The sequence below is a fragment of the Narcine bancroftii genome, chromosome 5 (assembly GCF_036971445.1).
Source record: "Narcine bancroftii isolate sNarBan1 chromosome 5, sNarBan1.hap1, whole genome shotgun sequence".
NCBI lineage: Eukaryota > Metazoa > Chordata > Chondrichthyes > Torpediniformes > Narcinidae > Narcine > Narcine bancroftii.
This window is the reverse complement of record NC_091473.1, coordinates 49,780,745-49,801,822: the sequence shown is the minus strand read 5'-3', so window position 1 is coordinate 49,801,822 and position 21,078 is coordinate 49,780,745. Positions and strand designations below refer to the sequence as shown.

The 21,078-nt window shown below is 43.3% G+C and overlaps 1 protein-coding gene across 7 annotated transcripts in view; it reads left to right on the top strand.

Moving 5' to 3' along the window:
• tpra1 (transmembrane protein, adipocyte asscociated 1) overlaps positions 1-21,078 on the top strand; it is a 74,481-nt gene that overhangs the window by 1,651 nt on the left and 51,752 nt on the right. The window contains exon 1 of one of the 7 annotated variants that reach the window (XM_069937368.1): positions 12,188-12,311. The exons of the other annotated variants lie outside the window; for them this stretch is intronic. The gene's annotated coding sequence lies outside the window, so the exon portion shown is untranslated. Of the gene's footprint in view, positions 1-12,187; positions 12,312-21,078 lie in introns of those variants that run through there. 7 annotated transcript variants of the gene reach the window in all.

Below are 21,078 nucleotides of genomic sequence, written 5' to 3'. Positions count from 1 at the left end.
TGTAGAAGGATAGTATAGAAGGTTACAACCGGATACAGACAGGATGGAGAGTTGGGCAGAGAAGTAGCAGGTGGAGTTCAATCTGGAGAAGTGTAAAGTAATGCATTTTGGAAGATCGAACTTGAAGGCGAAGTACATGGTTAATGGCAGAATTCTTAACAGTGTGGAAGAACAGAGAGTCCTTGGAACTGTCAAAGTTACCGTGCAGGATGATAGTGTAATTAAGAAGATTTATGGAATGCTGGCCTTCATCAGTCGGGGGAAAGTTCAAGAGCCATGAAGTAATGTTGCAGCTCTATAAAACTCTGGAATATTGTTTTCAGTTCAGGTTGTCTCATAACAGGAAAGATGTGGAAGCTTTGGAGAGGGTGCTGAGCAGATTTACCAGGATGTTGCCTGGATTGGAGAATGTATCTTATGAATCAAGTTGACAGAGCTAGGGCTTTTCTCTTTGGAGTGAAGAAATATGGGAGGTGACTTAATGGAGATCTACAAGATTATGAGAGGCATAGGTAGAGTGGATTGCCAGTACCCTTTTTCTCATGGCAACAGTAACAAATACCAGAGAATGTGTAGAAGGGAGGAAAGTTTGGTAAGACGTCAGGAGTAAGTTCTTTACATAGAGAGTAGAGGGTGCCTGGAATGCATTACAGGGGTGGTGTTGGAAGCTGGTACAATAGGGATATTTAAAAGATTCTTGGATGGACAAATGGATGCAAGAAAAATAAAGGGTTGTAAGTGTGAGGTAGACTGTTAGGCAGGTTTATGTAGGTTGGCTCAACATCATGGCCCAATGGGTTTGTACTGTGCTGTAATGCTCTATGTTACCACTTTCAGCTAGTCATGAACCCACCCCAAGATCCCTCTATATCATGCCACTTACATTTGTTCTCCCAAAATGCAACAGCTCATGCTTATCTAGATTTAACTTCATCAGTTATTTCTTCAAATTACAACTGATCTATATCCTGTACAATCCTTTGACAGCCTTTCTTGCTGTCCACAACTCTGTCAATTTTTGTGTCATCCACAAATTTACTAATTTTCGCTAATATCATTTATGCATACATCAAACCAACATTGGTCTCAGCAATAATTCTTGTGGAACACTACTGGTCACGGACCTCCACAACACTCTTATCATCTATGACCAAGCCAAATTTGGTTCTGATTTACCAATTCATCATGGATCTCATGCCTCACCCTCAACAAACATCTTTATTGCTTCCTCAAAAATTACTCAATCAAATTTAGGATTCAGGTTCTCCCATGCACCAGCTCATGCTAAATAACTCCATGCTTTTGCAAATGCAGGTAAATCCTGTCCCAAAGACTCTTCTCCCATAATTTTCCATCACTGATGTGAGATTCACCAGCTAATAATTTTCTTGTTTGTCTCTGTTGCCCTTCTTAAACATTGGCCATACACCAGTCTTCTGGCACTTTGTCTGTGGCTAAAGAAGACCTTTGTCAAGGCTCCAGCAATTTACTTCCTTGCTTCTTTCAGAATCCTGGGATAGACCTCATCAGGACCATGGGGAACCTATCCAGCTCAATGAGACCCCACACCTCCTCTTTAGTATCAATAAGCTTTAGAATATCAACATACCACTCCCTGATCTCACCATCATCCATGGCCTTACATTGGTGAATAATCATCAAGAATGACAATGACTTCCTCTGACTCTGGGCATGCATTTCTGTCAGTGGAAATATCCTTTCCCTGGTTACCTTCTTGCTTCTAGTAAACATATATAATGCCTTGGGATTCTCCTTTATCCTACTTGCCAAAAATATTTCATGGCCTATTTAAGCTCTCTTAATTTATTGTTAAGTTCTTCTTCCTTTATACCCCTCCTCTGATTTCAGCTTCTTGATCCTCACACATCTGCTTCCTTTGTCTTTTTGACTAAAAAGGGGCAGCAAGGATAGCATAGTGGTAGTGCAACGCTATTACAGCACCAACGAACTGGGTTCAAATTGATTACTGTATAAAAGGAACCTGTATATTCTCCACGTGTCCGTGGGTTTCCTCCAGATGCTCCAGTTTCCTCCCACCCTTTAAAATGTATGGGGGTTGTAAATAAAATTGGGGCCTTTGGGTGGTATGGTCTTGTTGGCTGGAAGACCCTGTAACTATGCTTTATATCTAAATTTAAATTTTAACTTGCAATATATCCTGTTATTCAAGGTTCCCAAACCTTGCTATCCTTATCTTTCACCCTCACAGGAACGTGCTAGTCCTGGACTCCAACCTGATAGTCTTTAAAAGGCTGTCACACATCAGATGACGATTTACCCCCAAGCAGCTGCTCACAATCTTCTTTCTTCTGTTCCTGCCTAACGCTGTTGTAATTATCCTACCCCATTTCAGGATTTTCATCTGAAGACCCATCTTATCCTTTTCCAGAACAATCATAAAACTTATGGTCACTGATCCTAAAATGTTCCCTCACTGAAACTTTGAATGAATGAAGAGATTATTGTCACATACAGATGTAAAATATACAGATGCAATTGAAGTCTTACTTGTTGCAGCTTCCAAGGTACATAAAAAACACTGATGACAATTGAAGTATAATTAACATACAAGAAGAAGAAAAATTATGATAAATATAAAAGAAAGAAGAAATAAAACATTTTCAGGCAGCTGGTACTTTGAACAGCAGGCCAGGTTTGTTCTCCAATGTAACATCTGGTATGACCCATCTCCAGTTGGATTTAATTTAATTTCAATTAATTTTGAGATACAGCATGGTGATAAGCCCTTCTTGCCCACAAGCCCACGGTGCCCAATTACTCCAAAGTGAGCAATTAACATACTAAACGTGTAGGTCTTTGGTATACGGGAGGAAACCGGAGCACTCAGAGGAAATTCACATGGTTATAGGGAGAACGTACAAATTCAATGCATACAGTGGTGAATTCGAACCAGGGTCACTGGCACTGTATTAGCATTGAGCTAACTGCTGTGCTAACTGTGGATTATCTACATATTATTTCAAGAAATACTTCTGAATGCACCCAAGAAATTCTGTCTTCTCTATGCTGCAGGCTCTAAGGAAGTCTCAGACACTATATGGGAAGTTAAAAATCAACCACTACAATAATCCTCTTGATTTCACAGCTTTCTGAGTTACTTGTTTATCTCTTTCTCTAGGTTCTACTGGCCACGCTTAGTGATGTTCTCCCTGATCAGTAATGCAACTCCCCCATCTCTTTTACATCCCTCTCTGTCACTCTTGAAACATCATGGGACAGGGCGGGCAAATGAGGAAACAAGATAAATAAAATCCATTGTTGCCTTTGCTTTGTTTATTTACATTCAGCTGCCTTTGTTGGTGAAGCAGGTGGGTGATTGGATTAAGGAAACATTTAGAAGTGGAGAATAATCTAAGACAAAAAAATGATCTGCTGGACCAATTTAGCAGGTTGAGCAGCATCAGTGGGAGAAAAAGCATGGTCGATGTTTCAGTGCAGTTCTGGAAAATAGGGGAGTTTAGATATAACATAAAACAATTACAGCACGGAAACAGGCCAATTTGGCCCTTCTAGTCCGCACTGATCCAAGTACCCTCCTCTAATCCCACTTACCAGCACTCTGCCCATATCCTTCCATCCCCCTCCCATCCATATACTTCTTCAACTCTTTCTTAAATGACAAAATTGACCCTGCCTCCTCCACCTTTCCTGGAAGCCCATTCCACACAGTAACCACTCTCTGAGTAAAGAAGTTCCCCCTCATGTTACCTTTGCCCGTCAACTCTCAACCCATGACCTCTTGTATCCATCTCTCCTACTCTCAATGGGAAAAGCCTTTCCTCATCAATTCTATCTATCCCTCTCATTAACAAACACCTCTATCAAATCCCCTCTCAGCCTTCTAAGTTCCAAGGAATAAAGACCTAATTTGCTCAATCTTTCCTTGGATTCCAGATGCTGAAACCCAGGCAACATTTTTGTAAATCTCTGCACACTCTCTATCTTGTTAATATCCTTCCTATAAATCGGTGACCAGAACTGCACACAGTACTCTAAATTTGGCCTCACCAATGCCTTGTACAGTTTCATCATTACTTCCCAACTCCTATATTCAATGTACTGATTTATATAGGCAAGCATACTAAAGGCCTTTTTCACCACCCTATCCACATGCGCTCCTACCTTCAGGGAACAATGCACCATTATTCCTAGATCTTTCTGCTCCACTGCATTCTTCAGTGCCCTCCCATTTACCACATATGTCTTGCTTTGATTATTCTTTCCAAAATGAAGCAACTCACACTTATCAGCATTAAACTCCATCTGCCATCTTTCTGCCCACTCCTCTAAGCAGTTTAAATCTCTCTGCAATCTTTGAAAACCCTCTTCATCTGCAATTCCCCCTATTTTAGTATCATCTGCATATTTATTAATCCAATTTACTGCCCCATCCTCCAGATCATTAATATATATGACAAATACCATATACCCAATATCCAATCCCTGAGGTACACCGTTTGTCACCGGCCTCCATCCTGACAAACAATTATCTACTACAACTCTCTGGCACCTTCCTTCCAGCCACCATTGAATCCATTTGACTATCTCCAAATTAATACCCAAGGACTTAGCCTTCCTAACTAACCTCCCATGGGGAACCTTATCGAAGGCCTTACTGAAGTCCATATAGACAACATCCACTGCTCTACCCTCATCAACATTCCTAGTCACCTCTTCAAAAAATTCAACAAGATTGGTCAAACACGACCTTTCATGCACAAATCCGTGTTGAGTGTCCCTGATCAGACCCTGTCCCTCCATATATTTATATATACTATCTCTAAGAACTCTTTCCATCAATTTACCTACTACAGACGTCAAACTGACAGGCCGATAATTGCTAGGCTTGCTCCTCGAACCCTTTTTAAACAAAGGAACCACATGTGCAACACTCCAATCCTCTGGCTCTAATGACATTTGAAAAATCACTGCTAGAGCCTCCGTTATTTCCTCACCTGTGGAAAATCCTGTCAGGACCTGGAGACTTATCCACCTTTATATGTTTCAAAAGCTCCAGTACTACCTCTTTCTTAATCACTGTAGTCTCCATATTTACCCCCTTTGCTTCCTTTACCCTGCACAGTTCAATATCCTTCTCCTCAGTAAATACTGAGGAAAAGAAATTGTTCAAGACCTTCCCCATCTCTTTTGGCTCCACACACATTTGTCCTTTCTGATTCTCTGTTGGACCAATTTTATCTCTCATTTTCCTTTTGCTCTTTACATATTTGTAGAAATCCTTTGGATTTATTTTCACCCTGCTTGCTATAGCCACCTCATACCTTCTTTTAGCTTTTCTAATTTCTTTCTTAAGATTCTTTTTACATTCAATATAGTACCCAAACATCTCCTTTTTTCCCTGTTTCTTATATTTATTGTAGTACTCCCTCTTTTTTCGCACCAAGTTTCCAATATCCCATGAGAACCATGGCTCTCTCAAACTTTTGACCTGACCTTTCAACCTCACAGGTTTATAAAGATGTTGTACTCTTAAAACCTCTCCTTTAAAAGACCCTCCATTTCTCTATTACATCCTTCCCAGAAAACAAATTGTCCCAATCCACCCCTTGTAAATCCTTTTGCATTTCCTTAAACCTAGCTTTTCCCCACTCAGAAACCTCAACTCTGGGCCCAGACCGATCCCTTTCCATAATGACCTTGTAGCTAATGGCACTATGATCACTGGACCCGAAGTGCTCCCCCACACATACCTTTGTCACCTGACCCATCTCATTCCCCAACAATAAATCCAACACAGCTCCCTCTCTAGTTGGTACCTCCACGTATTGATGTAAAAAGCTATCTTGCACACATTTAACAAACTCAAACTCATCCAGCCCTTTCATGGAATGGGTTTCCCAATCAATATTTGGAAAATTAAAACCCCCCACAATCACTACCCTGTGTTTATTACAAATATCTGCTATCTCCCTACTAATTTGTTCCTCTAATTCGCGTTCCCCATTCGGTGATCTAAAATAACCCCTATAATTGTAACTTCCCCTTTCCTGTTCCTCAATTCCACCCAAATAGCCTCCCTGGACGAGCCTTCTATCGCACCTAAGCACCGCTGTAATATTTTCTCCAACAAGTAGTGCAACCCCACCCCCTCTTGCTCCCCCGGTTCTATCACACCTAAAGCAACTAAATCCAGGAATATTTAGCTACCAGTCACATCCCTTCTGTAACCATGTTTCACTAATCGCTACCATGTAATACTTCCAAGGGTCAATCTATACCTTCAGCTCATCCACCTTCCTTACAATGCTCCTAGCATTAAAATATATGCATTTTAGAGATCTCCCACTTTTTACTTCCTGTAGGCCCCTATCTTTACCAACACCTCTCTTATGATCTTTTGCAATTGACCTCTGTCCATCTTCGTATAGAGCATCCCCCTTTTCTTTCACTTGCCTTTCTCCCCTAAAACATTGTCTACAAGCTTTCTCTGATTGCACTCTAATCTTCTCCTTGCTATTCTCCTTTATTTGGTTCCCTCCCCCCAGCCATTCTAGTTTAAAGTCTCTTGAATATCCGTAGCAAATGTCCCTGCCAGAATCCTGGTCCCCTGGTGTTCAAATGCAACCCATCCTTTTTGTACAGGTCACACCTAGCCCAAAAATGGTCCCAGTGATCCACAAACTTGAATCCCTGCCCTTTGCTCCACCTCTTCAGCCACGCGTTCATTCTCCATCTCATTCTATTCCTGCTCTCACTGTCGCATGACATAGACAGTAATCCCAAGATTACTCCCTTTGTGGTCCTTTTTAACTCTCTACCTAACTCCCTGTACTCACTTTTCAGGATCTCTTCTCTCTTCCTCCCTATGTCGTTGATACCTACATGTACCATGACTTCTGTCTCATCTCCTTCCCCCTTTAGGATGTCCTGGACTCGAGCAGCAACATCCCGGACCCTGGGACCCGGGAGACAAACCACCATCCGGTTCTTCTTGCTCTGTCCACAGAATCCCGTCTGTACTCCTGACTATCGAGTCCCCTATGACTATTGCCCTCCTCTTCCTTTCCCTATCCTTCTGAGCCTCAGAGGCCGACCCAATGCCAGAGGCACAGCCACTGATGCTTTCCCAAGCTGGGCTGTTTCCCCCAACAGATGTTTCTAATTAATCCAGGAGGGGGTTTGGAAGAAGCTTTGAGAAGGTGGAACTAGGTGTAGGTTCAGACCTCACATGAAAAGGTTAATTCTGTTTATTGTCTCCACAAATGGCTGAGTATTTCTAGAATTTTTTTTTTTTTTGTTTTATTTGGAACCATGTGATATGTTTGATCAATAAAGTGTGACCTTGTCAGAGACAATCCAATTGCAATGCAAGTTCTGGAGAGACTGCAATGTTTGGATGTTGGTGGCAGGGTCGCAGGTAATTGTTCAACCCTGATTGTCACTGTGAAGGTGGTGGCAGGGGTTGTAACTGTTTGATATGACTAAATGACCAGCAAAAGTCTGATTTTAGTGATATTAATGGAGCTTAATATCTATGATAATAATGGAGCCTAACATCTCTGTTTGCATATTGAGATGCCCAGAAAGTTGGAACAGTCACTGGCACTGTTTCTATTCCAGACTGTAAAGATTTCAACAAAACAGACCTATCAATTCTTGAACTCTCTTCTCTCAATGTTACAGCAAATCTGTTATGATTATTATTTCACATCTTCCTTGTTACTTTATCTGTTTTGCATTCTATTCCACTGCATTTTTGGAAAGGGCCACAAAGTCAAAGTTATTTCATCAAATTAATCCTAACAGAATGTAATATTTGCATTTATATAGTGTCCTTTGCAATGTGAGGACATCCAAGGCCAAATTCTTTAGCCAACAATGTTCCATTGTTGAAATGTAGAAAACCAGTAAGTTCCCATCAATAAAGACCATTTAAAAAAAATTGTTTTGCCATGTAACTGGAGGGGTGGGGAGAGAGGAAATTCCCTCCTCCTATTTGAAAGGGTGACATAGGATCTTTCACATCCGAGAGAAGGATGCAGTTCCTTCCATCGTGATCATATTGGTATTTGAAAAGTTTTTCCCAATTAGCAAATAGCATCCATGGAGAGAAAGAGACGGTCAATGTTTTGGATTGGGTTAGCTCTTGGTGAAAAATTTTGTAAATGGTTTTTAAAAGTGGAGGGCAAATCTTTGGGTATATTTAAGGTAGTAGATGGGTTCTTTATTAGGAAGGGAATTGGGTTATGGGGAGAAGGCAGGAGCATGAGATTTGACAGGTAAATCAGCCATATATAATGGTGGGGCCGACTTGATGGGCTAAGTGGCTCAGTTCTGCTCTTGTGCCTTGGTTAATTGAATCCTGAGATGGAGACAAATTGGACTTATGAGAAAGGTTGAAATCAATGTAGCGTGAATAAAAGCTCTCATGACTGGAGGGTGAACAAACTCTTTTATTAGCTTATAACTAAGGGTAGGGTCTCACTGTAGTCTTCAGCAGGGTTCTGGGTTTAGGTGAGAAACCAGGGTGATATGTGGACATATGTAGAAGCTTATGAGGAGTAGCGTTGATCGCGGTCCATAGTAGCAACCAGATAGAGCAGAGTGTGATGGGGAGGACATCAGACTGCAATCGGGTGGTGTGAGTCTGGAAGGCCCTTTGACTTCAGGGCCAGTTTGACAGCCTTCCAGACCGTGGTATTTTCCTTTTCAACCTGCCTGTTCCCCAGGGGTTGTAGTTGGTAGTCCTGCTGGACGCGATGCCCCTCACCAGCAAATACTGACATAGCTCGTCACTCATAAAGGATGAGCCCCAGTCGCTATGGATATAGCTGGGTATCCCGAACAGAGTGAAAATGGAGTCTAGGGCCTTCGTAACTGACGAGGTGGATTGTGTCTGGGCACGGAATGGTGAACTGGAAGTGAGAATACTCATCAGTGACAAGAGAGGAAGAACATGTTCCCATTTGTGGAGGGGATAGGTCCCTTAAAATTGATGCTGAGCCACTTGAAGGGCCTGAAAGACTTAATTAGGTGTGCTTTTGTGGGGTGATAGAAATGCAGCTTGAACTCCACGCAGACCTGGCAAGACCTGGTCATTTCCCTAACGTCTTCCATGGAGTAGAGCAGATTGAGAGCCTTGACAAAATGAGCCATGAGGGTGACCCCTGGATGGCAGAGCTCATTATGCATACCCCTATTTGGCCAGTGTGTGCAGAGGGACAGCTTCCTCTGGATAAGGCATCTGGGGGGTTATTAAGTGCTCCTGGCCAATAGGCGATGACATAATTGTAGGTGGAGCAATATTGTAATTTTTGATTTTGTCCCTCTTGACATTATTGAACATGAATGCGATCGAACGCTGGTCAGTGAGGAGCATAAATCTTCCACCAGCCAGGTAGTGTCTCCAGTGCCTTACAGCTTCTACAATGGCTTGAGCCTCCTTTTCCATAGATGGGTTCCGGAGCTCATGGCCTTGCAATGTCCATGAAAAAAATGCAACTGGGTTGCCCGCCTGATTGAGGGTAGTGGCCAGGGCTACGTCCAAAGCATCACTTTCCACTTGGAAAGGTGCATTCTCATCCACCACGTGCATGGCAGCTATTGCAATGTGGTTCTGGAGGTAGTTAAAAGCAATTTGGGCTTCAGCTGAGAGGGGATAATTAATGGCTTTTAAGAGAGGGGAAACTTTATCAGTGTATTGAGGGATCCACTGGGCGTAAGATGAGAAATACCCCAGACATAAAGCCTTTGTGGTCCCAGGGATGGGGGAGCTCTAACAGGGGGCGTATCCTATTGGGATCAGAGCCAATGATGTCATTCTCTACCACGTAGCCAAGGATAGCCAGATGTTTAGTCCTGAACATGCACTTGTCAGAGTTACAAGTAACGTTCAGGGCTTTTGCCGTGTGGAGAAAACTCTGGAGGTTGGTATCATGGTCTTCCAAGGTGTGGCCACAGATGGTGATGTTATCGAGGAAGGGGAAGGTAGCCTTCAACCCATAGTCATTGACCATTCTGTCCATTTGCCTCTGGAAGATAGAAACACTGTTAGTAATACTGAAAGGGACCATCTGGAATTGATCGATGCGACCATTAGCCTCAAATGCCATTTGTGGATGGTCCTCAGAATGGATTGGCAGCTGGTGATAGGCAGCTTTCAGATCGATGGTCGAATAGACCTGATACTGCACGATATCATTCACCATGTCTGAAATATGAGGGAGGGTGTATGCGTCCTGGAGGTGTATCAATTAATGGTTTGGCTATAGTCAGTTACTAGCCTGGACTTGTTTTCCCCCTTAACTACTACCACTTGCGCTCTCCACGGGCTGGTACTAGGCTCGATGACGCCCTCCTCCAGCAGACGCTGAGTCTCTGACTTTATAAACTCTTGGTGTGCTGCACTGTATCTCCTGCTCTTCGTAGCAATGGGCTTGCAGTCTGGAGACAGATTTGGGAAGAGAGGAGGGGAGTCGATATTCAATGTGGAGAGGCTGCATGTGGGTTCTAATTTTAGGGGCCCTTTGTTTCGAACTGTTTTACAGGGGGGAGGGGACATGAATACTCCAAGGTCATGCTTTCAAGGTGACACAGGAAGTCCAGACCCAACAACACCGGAACACATAGTTCATCAAGAATATACAAGCAAAATTTACAGAATTCGAACAACAGATGTACTATACAATGTTTTTGTACACGTGTAGAATGTGATTGAAATGCGAGAAATATGCGATAATTAGATGGGTACATTTTTGTTATATTTTTGCACAGCCCGTGAGTCTATGAAATTCTCAGTAGAGCCCGTGTCAATTAGGCATTTGTTTACCTTTATAGTCACTATAGAGTTGCTGAGCTGGTGAGATCTGTCCTAATCTGGGACCAGCGAGGATAGCTCCCCGGAGACTCCATGCTCCTCACTCGAGTAGCCCCCACCATTCTGGGTTGCCCTGCATATGTTAGATGGTGTCGACCTTGTGGGGTGGCAAGATGGCCAGACTCTTTCTTCCTCCGACGATTATGGCGTTGAATTTGAATTCAGGTTGCGACAAGATGGCCACCGAGCCTTTTCGTGGCATTTCCTCACTGCCACCCTCCGTCGGCGTGTCGCGCAGCATGTGGGTTCGGGTGAATGTGGGGCAGACAGCTTGGGGCTGGAATTGGATCTGGCAGCGGTGCAGGTCATGGACTTCCCCAGGCTTCCCCTTGCACGGCAAACCCTCGCCAAATGCCCTTTCTTGCCACACCTGGAACACATTGAGTCTTTTGCCGGGCCACAAGATTGGGGTTTCTGGCTCTTGCCACAAAAAAAGCACTTCCTGGCACAGGAAGCAGCAGCCATAAGGGTAGGGGTAGCGGGAGAAGCCGGTCCTTGGAAGGGATCACCCAGGTGGGTGAGCTTGCTGGCTTTGAGGTAGTGATTCTCAAGCTTGGCCTGTTGCAATGATTTGGCGAGCTTGACGTGGCTAGCCAGGTCCTACTTACCCGACATGAGCAGTCGCTACCTCATGTAGCTCGAGTGGACCCCTGCGACTAATGTGTCCCAGATCTGTTCTTCCTCACGAGCCGATTCGTAACTGCACTTCTTGGCAAGCGTCCACAGATCCAGCAGGTAGTCATCAATGGTCTCTCCTGGCCGTTGGCGACGTAGAGTGAGTCGGTGCCTCGCTAGGACCTTGTTCTGTGACTTCAGGTACCTAGCCTTCAATGCCTCGATGGCAGCATCATATGTAGAGCAGTCCCTGATGACTGCATACCCTTTCGTTCCTATCCTTGAAATGAGTGCGGACCTCCTGAGTTCATCATTGTGGAAGACGTCTCTGGTCACGTTCAGGTAGACTTGGAAGTGGTCTAGCCAGTATGTGAATTCCTCAGCTGCGTCGGGGGACAGAGGGTCTATTAGTACATAACTGGTTTGAGTATGCTTCCATCATTAGGGAACAAGCTAATAAAATTGTAGCATGAATAAAAGCTCTTATGACTGGAGGGAGAACCAACACTTTTATTAACTTATAACTAAAGGTAGGGTTCAACACCAGTCTTCAAAAGGGTTCTGGGTTTAGCCGGGAAACCAGGATTATATGTGGACAGATGGGGGAGGAGCCAGGAGGTGGGGCCATCCATTAGCACAACACCCTACCAGTGAATCTCAGTTCACTGCAATCAGTCCGACAGGTTAGAAATTATGGTGCCAACAACCTGGGTTTGATCTGTTGCTGTCTGTATGGAGTTTGTACGTTCTCTCTGTCACCTGCATGGGAGTTCCCTGGATGCTCTTGGTTTCCTCTCACCTGTTAAACATGTACAGGGTGAGTAGGTTAATTGGTCACGGGTTTATTTGGGTGGTGTGCGCTTGTGGGCCGGAAGGGCCTGTTGCTTTGCTGTATCTTTAAATTTTAATTGTGCTAATAAATGAGCTCACTAACAGCTGTTGTAGAGTCAGTACAAATGTTTCCACATCAAGTTGTAACTCTGTTCAAAGGCAAAGGGAATTTTTAAGTGCAACCAGAAGTAGGGTGGTCTTGGGTGTCGTAAATGCCCAGCTTCATTTAAAAAAAAATCCACTTTGCACAACTTCAGGCCATAATAAAAATGTTTATACCCAAAAGACTAATTTCAATGTGTGGTCTCTATTGTAGTGACTCTTATGTGGAGTAAGTTCCAACCAATAATGTGGAAAAACAACAAGAAAATCTGCTGTTGCAGTGCTGTCCTTGAAGGATAAACATTGTGTGGAAGAATTTTAAAAAAAAAACAATAATTGGAATCTTGAGTGAGACTACATAATGTTGCAGAACTTGAAAATCAAAAACTTAGTTTACAGGTACAACTAATATAGTTAAAATGCTGGTATGGACATGACCAATGGAATGTTGTCCTTTGTTATGAGGAAGTAGAGGGTACAGATGGAGGGAAGTTCCAGAGCATGTTTTGTTCCAATGAGACCAATTGTAAGTGGCTGTGTAGAGATTTGGTCTCTGTATTTAAGGAAGAATGTACAAGAACTCAAGATAAAAGAACAGAAGTAGGCCATTCAGCTCTTTGAGTGTGCTCTGCCACTCCACCATGAGCTAAACCATGATCCCATCTGGTTCCAATTTCTGGCCTTTTTCCCATATCCCTTGATACCCTGACTAAATAGGTACCTATCAATCTTCTCTTTAAATTCCCCCATGATTGGGCCTCCACAGCTTTATGTGGCAACGAATTTCACAAATCAACAACCCTCTGGCTAAAGAAATTTCTCCTCATCTCTGTTTTAAGTCTGTGCTCTTTTGACCTGGTCTCAGCCACCAAGGGAAACAACTTATTCACATCTACTCTATCCAATCCTTTCAGCATTTGAAATGCTTCTCTGAGATCCCCTCTCATTCTTCTGTACTCCAATGAATACAGTCCAAGGACTGATAAACACTCCTCATATGTAAGTCCTTGAATTCCAGGAGTCATCCTCGTAAATCTTATCTGAACTCTCTCCAACATCCCTTCTAAGATGAGCGGCCCAAAACTGCACACAGTACTCCAAATGAGGTCTCACCAGTGCCCTATAGAGCATTATCAACACCTCCTTACTCCTGTACACTATTTCTTTTGAAAAGAATGCCAACATAGCATTCGCTTTCGTTACTGCCGATCCAATCTGGTTGTTAGACTTTAGGGTATTCTGTACGAGGACCCCCAATTCCCTATGCACTTCTGAATTTTGAATTTTCTTCCAAAATGTACAACTGTACACTTCTCAACACTGTATCTCATCTGCTTTTTCTTCGACGACTCTCCTAAATTGTCCAAGTCTCCCTGCAGCCTTTCGGTTTCTTCAACACTTCCTGCTTCTCCACCTATCTTGGTGTCATCTGGAAACTTAGCCATAAAACCATTGACTCCATCATTTATAATATACATTGTAAAAAGAAGTGGCCCCAATACTGACCCCTGCGGAACACCACTAGTAACCAGCAACCAACCAGACTAGGATCCCTTTATTCTCACCCTTTGTTTTCTGCCTATCAGTCAATGCTCCACCCAATCTAATATCTTTCCTGTAATTCAATGGGCTTTCATCTTATTTAGCAGCCTCTTATGTGGCACCTTATTGAAGGCTTTCTGAAAATCCAAATATACCACATCCACAGCCTCTCCTTTATTGATTTTACTTGAAATTACCTCAAGAAATTCCAATAGGTTGGTCAGGCAGGATTTTCCCTTCATGAAACCGTGCTTGGACCTATCGTGTCACGCACCTCAAGGTATTTCATAACCTCATCCTTGAGGATCGACTCCAATAACTTTCCAACCAGTGACGTCAGACTAATAGGTCTGGAATTTTCTTTTTTCTGCCTCTCTCCTTTCTTAAACAGCAGAACCACATTTGTGACCTTCCAGTCCTTTTGAACCATGCCATAGTCGATTGACTCCTGGAAAATTATTTCCAATCTCCTCAATCTCTAAAGCTACCTCCTTCAGAACCTGTGGGTGCACCTCATCCTATCCAGGAGACTTATTTATCCTTGATCCATTTAGCTTCCCTAGAAATTTCTCTCTAGCAATCTTGACTGTACTTAATTCTATTCCCTGAGATCTCTGACTATCAGGTATATTGCTAATGTTTTTCCTAATGGCTTTCTTAGTTTCTTTCTGTAAGTTTTTGAAAGTTTCCCAGTCCTCTTTTCCCACTAATTTTTGCTTCCTTGTCTGCCCTCCCTTTTGCCTTCACTTTAGCCCTAACCTCTCTTGTTAGCCACATTTGTGTCATTTTTCCATTCATAATTTTCTTTTTTCTTGGAATATATCTATCCTGCATTTTCTTTATTTCTTGTAGAAATATCATCCAATTTGCCATCTAGCTTACTTTTCCACTCAACTTGGGCCAATTCCTCTCTCAAACCATGTAATTTCCTTTTTTCCACTGAAATATTGGCACACCTGATATCAGCTTCTCCTTTTCAAATTTTAAACTGAACTCATATGATCACTACTTCCCAAGGATTCCATTACCTTTAGTTTCCCAATCACCTCAAGTTCATTACATACCACCCAATCCAAAACTGCCAATCCCCTGGTGGGGTTATTGACAAGCTGCTCCAAAAAGCCATCCCATAGGCATTCTGCAAACTCTCTCCTGAGACCTTGTACCTTCCTGATTTTCCCAATCCCCTTTCATGTTAAAATCCCCCATAACTATTTTGACATTTTACTTCTGACCTGTTTTTTCTATTTCCAGCTGTAACTCGTAGTCTACCTCCCTTCTGCTGTTTGGGAACCTGTATATAACTGCTATTATGGACCTTTTACCGTTGCCTTATCTTAACTCAACCCTTAAGAATTCTACCATTTCTTTCCCTATGTCCCTTCTCTCTAGTGATTTAATATTATTGCTTGTCATCAGGGCCATACCACCCCCTCCACCTACCTGCCTATCTTTCCTATACACTGTGTACCCTTGGACATTCAGCTCCCAATCACATCTATCATTAAGCCATGTCTCGGGGATGGCCACAATGTCATATCTTTAAATCTGTAGCTGTACAACAAGGTCATCCACTTTATTTCTAATGCTACATGCATTTGAGTACAGAACACTTAGACCAGTATCTGTTATCGATTTTGCTGTATTTATATTGCAAAGCAAATTATCCTGTTTTTTTCACCTGCCTGCCCTTTTTGCCATTGAAGAGAAAGCTCACTTCAAGTTCAAATCCAAGTTTATCATCTGATTATGCAAGTATAACCTGACAAAACAACTTTCTTTGGTCCTCGATGCAAAACACTGCAAACACACATACTGATATACGCTCATGCAGACAAATTATACAAATGCACAGATTGTAAGGTCTATGGTGGATGCTATCTCACTGGCTCTATACAAAGGCCTGGAACACCTGGACCAGTAAAATGCATTTATCAGGATGCTCTTTATTGACTACTGTTCGGCATTTAACACCATCATCCCCTCAAAACTGATCAGCAAACTCCAAGACCTGGGAGTTAACACCACACTGTGTATTTGGATCATGGATTTTCTCACCTCCAGACCACAGTCAGTGAGGATTGGTAAGAAATTCTCCTCCACAATCTCCATCGCAGGGCTGTGTTCTTGGGTCCCTGGTGTACTCACTTTCCTCCTACGACTGTGTGGCTCAATATGACAATAACATCATCTAAAAATTTGCCAGTAATACCACAGTAGTGGGTTGTATAAAGAAAGGCGATGAGTCAGCATGCAGGAAGGAGATTGTAAACTTGGCTGAATGGTGCTCCAACAACAACCTTGCACTCAATGTCATGCAAACTAAGGAACTGATGGTTAATTTCAGGAAGGGAAAGCCAGAGGTGTACATTGGGGGATCAGAGGCGGAGAAGGTGAGCAAATTTAAGTTCTTAGGAATCACTATCTCGGAGGATCTTTGCTGGACACAACACACTAATGGCATCGTGAATAAAGCACGTCAGCACCTCTACTTCCTCAGGAGTTTGCGGAGGTTTGGTATGACACCAGAAACCCAGGCAAATTTCTACAGAAGTGTGGTGGAAAATGTGCTGACCGGCTACATCATGGTCTGAAATGGGAACACCAATATCCCTGAGTGTAAAGTCCTCTAAAAGGTAGTGGTCATAGCCAAGGGAACGCTGCTGTCAGAGAGCAGCAGCAATCATCAAGGATCCACACCACCCAGCACACACTCTGTTCTCACTCCTGCCATCTGGAAAGAGATAGAGCTGTCACAAGACTTGCACCTCCATGTTCAGGAACAGCTGCAACCCCTCAACCAAAGGACTCCTCAACAACAAACAATCAGGAGGCTTTTTCATACCACTGAGTTCAAGTGAGTTAACCTTCCAAATTGGAGAGTCAAATTGTGGGAATTGCACAGTGTGAAAAGAAATAACTGGGCAGGGCGAGTTAATTTCAACTCTGAGCAGAGTTGAGAGCTTGGTTGAGTTAACTCACCAATCACACTCTGACAGACCCCTGCTCCGTTGCTTGAGCCCCGCTGCCCGAGGTCTGCTCAGACAGCCTTCCGCCCTGCTACCTGAGCTCTTCTCTGACAGCCCCCCACCCCACTGCCTGAGCCCCTTCCCATGCTATCCAAGCATGATCTGAATTCACCTCCATGTTTTAAGTCCCACCACCTTCCTCTTTGAATAACAATCACATTACCCAGGGGAGTGAGCGGTATGGGGGAGTGGGCAGCATGAGGGGGAGCAGGCCCACACTATGGCAGCAGGGCAGGGGAGCAGACCTGGCGTGAGGAACTGCTCAGCTGAGGCACTGTGGGCGCTTCTGGGCTCCGGTGGCATGACAGTGATGGTGTCCTGGTGGCATGACAGCGGTGGCGTCCTGCTTGCAGGAAGCTGGGGGGGGGGCTGGTCTGCTGTGATTGATTCCGAGCACCACTATGAAGGGGTGGCCACTCTGCCTGGAACCCACCTGACCCTGATGTCTGGCCATCTGCCCCACTTGGCCACTGGCTCCAAACAGCTGACACTGGCTACTCACTCACTCAATGGCCACTGAGTGAGATGGCCCAGGGCATACAGTAATTGATCAGTATTTAGAAAGCCTTAACAAAAAATACTTTGTGTCTTTTTTTGATATAAGTGTACAGATGTCGTTACCTTTCAACAATAAACATTTGACAGATTAATCTGATTGTGATTTTGTGTTTATGAATATCATAATATCTAAAGCTCTGACAGCTGTGAAATATCACTGTGCATTCCACTGACTGTCAGAGCGCTGTACGTAATACGTAACGCGCGACGTCACTGCTGGAGGTGGGACTCCCCTTAATTCTGAGTAGCAGAATTACCTGCAAATAATGTGCAGTGAGAAATGCTGCCAAGTTCAGTTTGCCCTGCAATTTTTACCATTCCTGAGGCGGGTCAGCAGTGTGAAAAGGGCTAGGGATTCATTTAAAAGACTCTTACTTTTGTATTTTATTGATTTTTAAAAAAATTCTCTTTGTATTGCTCAGTTGGTTTGTTTACATTTGTTAACTGGTTATAGTTCTTTATTTGTTTACATGTATACTCTGTGTACAGTCTTTGTTTGCACTACCAATAGGTAGTAATTCTGCCTTGCCCACAGAAAAAGAATGTGGTATGTGATGTCATGTGTGTACTCTGACAATAAATCTGAAATATTAAAATAAATGAATATTATTGCTCAATAGATAGTAGAGTCTCAAAAGGATTGCATGAGCAGTTCTTCAGTCGTTCAGCAGTCTTACTGTCTGGGGGAAGAGCCTGTTGGTTTTGGCTCTGAGGCTCTTTCCCGATGGGAGTAGCTGGAAGATCCTGCATGTTGGGTACCAATCCTCACTAATTTTGCAAGCTCTCTTTAGACAATGATCCCAGTAAATCATGTTAGTGTGGGTGGTGGGTGGGAGGGAGACCCCAGTCCTCAGTCCGCAGTGATCATCTATTCTGCTGTTATGGGCCTGTGGATTGACCTCCGATCTGATGCTCAACAGCAACCATACTACACTGTGATGCAGCCAGCCAGGGCACTCTCGATAGAGATCCTGTAGAAAGTTGACAGGATGCTGGCTGGTAGCCTTGCCCACCTCACAGTCACTTGTGCCTTAATGACGGGGAAGGAAATGTTTTGTGTCCAGGATAGGTCACTTCTTATGTGGACTCCAAGAAACTTGGTACTTTCCACTCTCTCCACTACCGAGCTATTAATGTATAGTGGAAAGTGGTCATCACTGGTCCTCCTGAAGTCCACAATGATCTCTTTTGTCTTTCCACGTTGAGTCTCAGTTGTTATTCTCGCACCATTTCACAGGATCTTTCACTTCTTCACTGGATAAAGACTCATTGTTGTTGTTGATGAGGCCAGCTACTATTGCATTATCTGTAAACTTAATGATCTGTTGGAGCTGGATGTGGATCAGCAGCATGAACAGGAGTGGGCTGAGCACACAGCTCTGAGGTGCATCAGCGCTCAGCGTGACAGTGCTTGACAGTCTGCTACCAACCTTGACTCGATGTGATTTTTCTCTCTGTTAGAAAGCCCAGAATCAAGTTACAGAGAGCGGTGTTGAGTCCCAGAAAATCTCCATGACTCTCTGAGGCATGATTGTATTATATGCTGAGCTGAAGTCAATGAACAGTATGAGGTGTCGTTCTCCAGGTGGGACAGGATGGAGTGGAGCGACCAGGTTATAGCGTCATCAGTGGAACAGTTCAATTTTTAGGTGAATTGAAATGGGTCCAGTGTTTCTGAGTGGTGCACTTTCATGTCAGGAATCAACCAGTCACTTGATTGATTCCTGACATGAAGGGGTTAAATTCTGAAGGACGATTGAACGGTTGCATTAAACAAGGGGAGCTCAGTTCCAATGTAATACACAAATGTTCTGGAGAAACTCAGCAGGTCAGCTGAGTTTACCTGACCTTTGAGTTTCTCCAGAACATTTGTGTATTGAGCAGGTTGGGTCATACTCATTGTATCTCAGAAGGATGAAAGTAAAGAGGTGAGCTGACAGGATGGATGTTGGTTGAAAGGATGTCTTGGAGCTAAGTTTCAGAGGAAGGGTCACTTGCTTTAGAAGGAAAGGAAGAATTTCTTCAATCAGAGTGCCATGAATCTTCGGAATTCTCTTATCCCCCAGAGATCTGTGGAGGGTGGTAGATATTTTAATGACAAGAGAGTCAATGGATGTGGGGAGAGAGCCAGAAAGTGATGCTGAGGCCGGGGTTGGACCAGCCATGATTTTATTGGAGCAAAGTTGAGAGACTGAATGGGGCTACCCCTGCTCTTTCCAATAGAAATACTGCCCTATTTTTTCAAAAGATTCCTGTGAACTTCTTTAACTGAGGGGAGTGGGGTTGGGGGAAACTTGCCCTCAGTTTATCACTGCAAGAGTTGAAAAATACAAAACTGATTATACGATCACTGATAAGTTAATATTTGTAGTAATTTTCTGTGGACTATTTGACCCCACATTTTCGATCAGAGTGAACATGTTTCACCAGCTGTAAAAGCAGTTGATAAACAGGTCTTACAACTTTTGAGCTCAGATGGAGTGCAATAGAAGCTAACCGAACTCAGCCGGAATGAACAGAACAAGAAAAAGCTGACACTGAATCATAAATTACCAGCTGGATAAATGAGATGTCTGCAGATTTAATTTTAAACCTTTGCTTTTGTTCATGTTTACCACCCTTAATGGTATTAATGATGAGCTTTTAATTGATTCAGTTTTCATCGAGAAAGGATCTGCAGCTGTTGGGTAGTGTATGGTCGGTGTGAAAGGGAATGACAGAACGGAGATAGACATTGTGCAGGGGGCATATTGGTTTGTTCAAAGATGGTTGGGTACACATACAGTTCGAATCCCAGCCTCAATTTAGGACTGTAATTTGGAGACTGGTCCCATCTTTTTTTTTCGTGACTGTCTTGAAACTAATAGAATTATGGTCATGGGGATTGTGTGAACTCCTGAAGACTTCACAGCTCTCAGGCTGAAAAATGATGAAAAGGCTCAGGCCTGAATTATTGGTTCAGCTTTGTTATCAGAGTACATACATGACATCACATACAACCCTGAGATTCATTTTTCCTGCGGGCGCAACAGAATTAACACTAATTAGTCATAAAAAAAATGAAGTGTACACAGCTTAAAAGATGTAAACAAACAAAGAACTGTAGATAGGTAATGAATGTAAACAAATTGACTGTGCAATACAGAAAGAACAAAAGAAATCAATAAAGTAAAGGAGTCCCTGATTTAGCTTGTTACTGAGGAGTAGCAGCTGTTCATGAACCTGGTGGTGCGAATCTTGTGCCCCCATACCTCTTTCCTGATGGCAGCAGCAAGAACAGAGCGTATGCTGGATTGTGTGATTCCTTGATGATTGCTGCTGCCCTCCGACGGCAGCGTTCCCTGTAGATGTACTCCATAGTGAGGAGGGTTTTGCCTGTGATGTCCTTGGCTGTGTCCACTACCTTTTGGAGGGCTTTATGCTCAGGGGTATTGGTGTTCCCATACCAGATCATGATGCAGCCGGTCAGCACACTTCTGTAGAAATTTGCCTGGGTTTCTGGTGTCATTCCAAACCTCTGAA